Raw genomic sequence first — 7,458 nt, forward strand, 5'->3', positions numbered from 1 at the left:
TGTTCCATATTCTTTCTAATCCTATTTTGTTAGGACATTTTGCTAGTTCTTTACTGGAAATCCTTGCCAAAGACGTGATAACTGCTTTGTTTTCCTAAACGTAGATTTCTGGCATGTGTTGGGGTTTCCTCCTGCCCCCCCTTCCCAGTTGGGAGATATCAAACATGAACACATGTTTACAAACGTGTATGTGCACTGAATGACACAGCAGTAGAAAGATTAAACTGCATAAACTGTTTAAGCATGGAATAAAGTCTCTCCAGAAACAAAATATGTATTTAATTGTAGATATCAGCATCTAGGTTTTTAAACTTACTATATAACACTGCTATCTCTCACTCCTCTCTACCTGGCCAGCTAGAAAAGTGAGACATGTAAGGAGGACTTTGTCCTAACACCTGCAAAACTTGGTGGCATTTAGGTCTGTGCTACTCTGGTGCCATGGCACTGTTCCTCCTCACTGGGAGAATGCATAACTTCTTTAATATGCATTTGCAAGGTTCCGAGTAGTAGTTCAATAGGGACAGGCACAGAAGGTTGAATGTAAACTGCCCTGCTGGTTTCTTTATTTCTAGCATCTCCTGTTCTGCCTTTCTTTATCCACTCCTGAAAAGTACTGAATGTGATCATATGTGTCTATTCACTTCCTTAAAAGTGTTTGCAAACTGAGGAAATTAATGGCTTGAACTGAGCACCCTTAGGTTTGACATTTCCTGTGCATAAATTACTGTCCTGAATAAGTTGTTTCAACATCCAGAAGTTGGCCTAGGCTGGGGTTATCAAACTGTGCAGCCCACAAGCTGCATGAGGGATGTGGGGTCTGTCCACTGGCCAGATCTGGCCTGTAGACTGGCATTGTGCCTGCGCCCCAGCCCTTGTGTTCCATGGCATGCATGTGCTGGTCTGGGGTATATGCTGCATGCTGCACTCATGCAGAGGCCTGTCTATGGGCCTGATTCAGGCTGGCCCCTGATCTGGCATACAGGGCTGGTCTGGCATGGGGACTGCATACAGTATGAGCCCTGGATTGGCCCCATGTGCATCATGCAGCACATGCCAGACTAGCTGTACAGGCTGCATGCAGTGCATAGGGCTAGGGCATTTAGGTGCAGCCTGAGACCCACCCTTGTGGGCCATATTGTTGGCACCCTTGGCCTAGGCCAGTCCAGTTCTAACTGCCACTCTCTAGCAACTGCACTTATAAATGACCCAGGCACATGATGGCCACAGTATTACTTTTAACTACTCCAGATCTACATGTCAATTATTTGTAGCTGCATTTTGGAAGTCATTCGAGGGGGACTGGTACCGAAGCTGATAGTTGTATAAGGGATGTTGATGAAGAAACTTAAACCTTTGTGTTTCAAGTGAGCTGTTCTGACATTGAAAGCATACAGCCCTTGGATATTTAACTTTGAAATAAATGGAAATCTCAACATCAGTATTATGTCACTGCCTGTTTCAACATAATGCTAGCTTGTGTGTTTCAAATACTGTTTTAGGTTACCTATAATGCAAGAAGATAATACTTTTAATGCTTCTCTGCAATTGTCACTTCTTTAAATACCTTGGATTCTGAACACACTTGTAAATAACATGCAGATGAAATGACATCTTAATGCTGCAGCCTTTTGGGATGCATAAGGTCCTAAGCATTGTTTTCAAAAGCTGCACTTCCAGGGAATTCTGTGTCTTACAGTATTGGAGAGGCAAAGATTTCTTAAGGTGGTGTCTTTTTATTGGCCCAACTATGTAGGTGGGATAGAGTTAGACACACTTCTGAATGCAAGACATTCTTCATCAGGCTTGATCAGAACAAGCAAGAAACTGTAAATTGTAAGCATCTGTACTTGATTTAGGTATTTAAGTGTCCTTTAACTATAAGGATTATAAGCATCTGTGGTCTACTGGCCTGTCTTCAGACACTTGCACTTTCAGAAGTGCATTTCAGACTGAAACGGTCATGCTTCAGGGCAGGGGTTAAATCCAACTTGTTGGTGGGTTCAGTTATTCAGAAATGGTAGGAGATCAGTTCACTCAAGTAGTCTGTAGTTGTGTAATTTAACAGCTTTAAAGCAGAAATAGTTGAAGTGGAAACTTGATGTGTATTAAATAGCCCTTGATTTGAGGAGTGCCTTGTAGTCTGAAACTGTTGGAGTTGGTTATAGTCCGCTAAAAATGTCACTGATGCACAACTTCATAGAACTTGTGGCATCTGTACTGTCAGCCAGGCTGCGTTGTGTATGGTTCTCAGGTATATGTAAGTGTCCTCAGAGCAGCTGTTTCAGGGAAACATCAAGGCAGGCAAAGGGTCGTCTTGATGCGATTTCCTGAAGACCTGTTTTTTGTATTTCCTCTTCCCCTCTATTGACTTTACATTTCATTTAGTGATACTGCACAGCAGAGAATGTGTAAGTTACTGCTGCCCCATCTTACAGATGTTTTAACTTTTGCTGTATTCAAGTGACTAAAAAGCAAAAGAAAGAAAGAAGCATTTACAGAAATTTGAAAGGCAGCATATGATTATTTACCTTTTTTGTCACCTTTTTAAGATGCGGTGTAATGGGACACTGGCTTTGGGTCTGCTGTGCTCATAATACAGAGAGGCAAAGTGACTTACCTGGCTAGCTCTTACATAGTGGTTTAGGTTATAGCACAGAATCCAAAAGTTTGAGGTTTTATTATACCAGGTGTTGTAACTTGTGTGTCTGATGCATGCTGTGTTACTTTAGGTGAGTCCCTTACTTTGGAAAGAGGAGTTTATTAATAATTTAACTGGTTAGGGAGCTCTTAGGTTTAATGAGCATTGACCTGTTTTAAAAAAAAAAAAAAAAAAAAATCTGTCACATAACAGCCACTTATAATATGCAAATTGAAAGCATGGTTTAGTTATTCTAGCTCTATTGCTTTCTAAACAACCTAGATAGGATTAAAGTTTTTTCTCTACATGGAGAATTGAGACCTGGAAGTGTCTTAAATGCATTCAGAGAGAAACCTACAGCAGCAATGATGCTGTGAGGCTCTGTTGGAGCAGATGGTGGTCTAAGCATCAAGTTTCAAATATTCCCTGGGGAACTTTTGTTAAAATCTGTACAGGTTGGCTCACATACCCACCCTTGAGGTTAATGCGCTGAATCCAAGCAGGTCAGTGAGTTAGATTATTTTTTTTGGCCTCAAACTGTCACCATTGTATGAAGGTACAGGGTGCTTTCTGGTAACTGTTTGTAAGGGTATAGGGGCTCATTTTGATGTTTCTCTGACTCATACACGCACACATTGGAAGCGTCTGGGTCATGTGTTTATCCCTTGCCTAAAATTGCTAGATGATAGGTGCTAAACAAATTTTAACTACCCCTCATGGCATAGTCAAGTCTGGGTAATTCATTACTCCAAGGGGGATGTAAACAGTGGCAAACTCTGCAGTACTGACCAGTTATCAGGAGATGTTTGGGTGAGAGGACACTAGTAGGGAATTGTAAAAATGGTGAATCAAACCCTAGTGGCAAATTATCCTATGGGGAAATCAACTGGAGCTTAGTGCATTTCATTAGGCCATAGTATATTGGGACAGCTGTGTTTACAAGGATGCTCCTCAAAAGATTGAGTAGCAATGACTTGTTTAGGATTGTATTAAAACGCATTAAATACAAAGCACTCTAATGGTGAGTAATTGGGTATAAAATTTTAAGATGAAATGGAGGCTTTGCTGAAGGATGGCTGTGCACTCTGTGCCCTTCACAGAAAAGCATTAGTCTGACCTTATAACTTCCATGGGGTGCAGAAGTACTTGTTGGCTTTATCAAACTGGATCTAGCTGAGTAGTTTCATGCTACTTGGCAAACTGGCAGTGTTTTAATGCACTGGAGTGTGTAATTTTGTCACTCTTTTCCCCTCTCTCTTCCCCTATTTTTATTTTTTAACTGCAGGTAAAGAGATTACTACTATGCAGACGTCAGAGTTAGAACTTTAGTTTTGTGGCTGAGCACTTGAATCGGGGAATTGTCAAAGGTAAGGCACCATATTTAGCATTTCAATTTTGCCTCTTATGATGCAATTCCACAATCAGTATTTAATAAGATATAATGTACTAGTTCTAAAATGGTAACATTTTTTTTGTAATTTTAGCACTTGTCATACCCCAAATTGTCTGTATACGGTATTTTTGTTTCATATAAAAAGAACTAGCATTTCACATGCTAAAGAGTAGTGAAAATGTGCTGCTAAGCGTATAGAAACTTCAGTAAGCCCTTATATTAATGCAAATAACATGAATACTTTCAGCTGCTAAATACTTACGGTATAATTGATTTTTCTTTTTTTCATTGCACCTGCCAACTGCAAATGTATCAAACCTAAAAATTGGCAGCAAATATTTTAAGTTTTCTTTCTGTATGCTTGCTTTTCATTAAAGAGTAAAGAAACAACTTGAAGTTCAATTTTTTTCTTTTTGTTTAATGGTTTGAAGGGTTTTATACGAAATGTATCCAACCAATTTTCTGTATTGGTGCATAGTATAGTTCAAGCATGTTGGGTGATGGTAGGGAGGGAAACCTGGGAATAAGAAGACATTCCTTTTCTGCAAGGGAAATCTTTAAATTTAGTTTTATTGACACTCGTATACTAAAACGCATAAGGATGTGTAAGGGTTTACTTGTGAGAGATGCCAGTACCTTTGAAATCAAAGCTGTTGGGCCATTGTGGCTACAGTACTAGTGTATGTGTGAACCCTGTTTGTTATATAACAAAAATAGCATGTGCAGGTCAGGAGGAACCTGGTCTAAAACAGAGTTGTAAAGTTGTACTAAGATCATTTGTACCTGCATGATTCACAGCTTGCTCAATTTGCAGTGGGTTGCCAAATTAAGAGATGCTCAGCTGTTTTCCTGTGCCTTTGACTTCAGAGGATGTTGCTGCTTTGATCATCTGAAACAGTGGTTCTCCACTGGGGGGTCTGTGGCTCCCTGCAGGGGTTGTGAGCAGGTTTCAGGGTGTCTGCTGAACCTGACATGGTGTGGGAAGGAGCTGCCTTGGCCCCCCAGGGCTGAGGCAGTCCTAAGGAAGAGGTGGGGCCCAGCCCCACAGTCTCCATCTTGTGGGTGGCACTGGAGGTGAGCAGGAAGGCTCTTCACTGCCGCTGCTTAGGTGAGTTAGGCCTTGGGGCTCCCTGCCACTGAGCCCTGCCTGCTGCACCTGGGGCTGTGTAGGCAGGGGCTGGGGAGCCAGGCCTGTCCTTAGGAAGAAAGTTTGAGAACCCCTGATCTAGAACTCTCAGCAGTTGCATGCAACTTCCCTATGGCTCTGTGTACCCTAGGGTACTTCTTAAGGTTGTTTTGACCCCCAGTCCTGCCCTCCAGTCTCTTTGAAAGGAGGATTTGTGAAGTATCAGGGTTATACTGTAACCCAGCAAGAGTATGCTCTTTGTGCCCACATCATATGTGAGAGTGGGGTGTCTCCATGATGCCAACTGCCCAGGGGTACTAGTGGGAGCCATGTAATGTTCAAGGAAAGAATGGCTCATTCATGCAGTGACTCAATTTTAGTAGTTAGCATCTTATTGTTGCTCCCTTTAGGGGGAAAAATATGCTTCCTGGAGGGCCCCTCCATCTCTCTTGTCTCTTTCCCCATTCCCTGTCTGTCTCGTGTCCTCTTCCTGCATTTTCCTTGGCAACAGTTTCAGTCCACATGGACTTCACTTAATCTCTTGCCTATTCAGTCTGCTAATATGGTTGTCAGTTGTGTAGTTTAATGTTGACATGATGTTAAGGTTATCATTTGGAAGACAGAAACTTCTTGACAAGTGTGTAGAAAATCAGAGTAGTCTGACTGTTCTGTGAGTCATGCAAATGAACTTGTGAGATGAATCTGGCCTTCAAGCTCTATATGACTGCTGGTCAAAAGATAGAATATTTTAATTGCTACAGGAGGTGGCAGAATTGGGTTGAATTTACACTTTTAGGTCTGTCACTTTTTTAGCCTTCTGGGTATTTCTTCTTGGCAACTATATCACTGTTACACTTCTAAATCAAAACTCCATAAAGATATCTGTAGGGTGGTCCTATCACTGTAGATATGACTTTAGATGTTGTACTTGTATATTTACCTGTTTTTATAGTCACGTGACCATCTTGCCTTTGGTGTCAGAAGAAACTTTATTTTCTTTAAATTGTCTTCCTCCACCCCTCCCAACCTAAAATGTTGTTGCTTATTAAATACACACAGTCCCTTTTTCCTCTGTTTTAGTTTTCCTGTATGAATTTAATCTAGTTGATGGCTTAAAATAAACAGTAGGAGGAGAGAATATGAAAAATAGCTTTAGGACTGTGTACTGTATATATTAAAATCCAAGAAGAGGTTCAACATGGGGAAGTGGGGGGAGAGAAGGAAGCCCCTCATCTTGGATTTGAGCATAGGGTGGTGGTTTGGGGAAGATGTGGAGGCAGACAGGAACTCCAGCTCTGATGTGGGCTTGGAGTTGGAGCTGTAGCTGGTGCCTTGTCCCTTTACCAACTTGGGGGTCCAGCAAGGGCTGGAAGGGACAAGAAGTTGGGGTCAGGCTGCTTGCCTCCCCTTCCTGCTGTTTGTTTTTCAGAGGGCGGATGAATTTAAGATGACCCTCCAATAATTAGATTCTCTACCTAGAAAACTATAACAATTTGTGCATTTTTCTGTGACTAGAATTTCATTATTGGGGGTCGTCCTAAGTTGGAAATAGTCTTGGATTTGGGTAAATATTATACTTTACACTTTTCTAGAATGCTGTATGTCTTGGTTCCTTACATTTTTAATGCCATTTTAGTTGCAGCAGGAGTGCCTTGTAATGCACCATTAAACGGCATGGCTAACCACTCCACAACAAGTTACATGCTGCATACTGTTTTCAGCTTTACATAAGGAGTGAAGGGGAGGGTGGTTGTTACTTTTATATAAAAGTATTTGTTTATATGAGAGCAAGATAAATGGTGATCCTAGTACTTGGAATGGCACATGTTTTAATAATTTTTGGATCTTATGGGAACTTGTTCAATGCTATAGGACCAGCTCCCAAGAAATTGGTTTCCTACAGATAATAGAAATACACACGTACGTACGTTTGGAAGGGACCTCAGGAGATCATCCAGTCCAGCCCTTTGCTTAAAGCACGATCATCCCACCCAGTCCTTTGTCTAGCCAGGTATTAATGTCCAAGGATGGGAGATTCCACAACCTCTCTGGGTAACCTGTTCCATTTCTTTATTACCCTGCTTGTGGTTGTGGTTTTTCCTAATATCTAACCTAATCTTCCCTTGCTGCAGCTTGAGACCATTGTTTCTTGTTCTGTCATCTGCCACCACTGAGAACAGTTTAGCTTTATCCTCTTTGGACCCATCTTTCAGGTAGTTGGAGGCTGCTATTAAATCCCCTCCCTCCCCAGTCTTCTCTTTTCCCCTACTAAATAAAACCCAGTTCCCTCAGCCTCTC

At 41.5% G+C, this 7,458-nt stretch overlaps 1 protein-coding gene across 4 annotated transcripts in view; it reads left to right on the plus strand.

Moving 5' to 3' along the window:
* TRIP12 (thyroid hormone receptor interactor 12) overlaps positions 1-7,458 on the plus strand; it is a 182,373-nt gene that overhangs the window by 35,518 nt on the left and 139,397 nt on the right. For 3 of the 4 annotated variants that reach the window (XM_019503595.1, XM_019503597.1, XM_019503599.1), the window contains exon 2: positions 3,927-4,008. The exons of the other annotated variant lie outside the window; for it this stretch is intronic. The gene's annotated coding sequence lies outside the window, so the exon portion shown is untranslated. The remainder of the gene's footprint in view (positions 1-3,926; positions 4,009-7,458) is intronic. 4 annotated transcript variants of the gene reach the window in all.

The sequence above is a fragment of the Gavialis gangeticus genome, unplaced genomic scaffold (genome assembly GCF_001723915.1).
Source record: "Gavialis gangeticus isolate Ggan-Ray unplaced genomic scaffold, GavGan_comp1, whole genome shotgun sequence".
In the NCBI taxonomy this organism is placed as follows: Eukaryota; Metazoa; Chordata; order Crocodylia; family Gavialidae; genus Gavialis; species Gavialis gangeticus.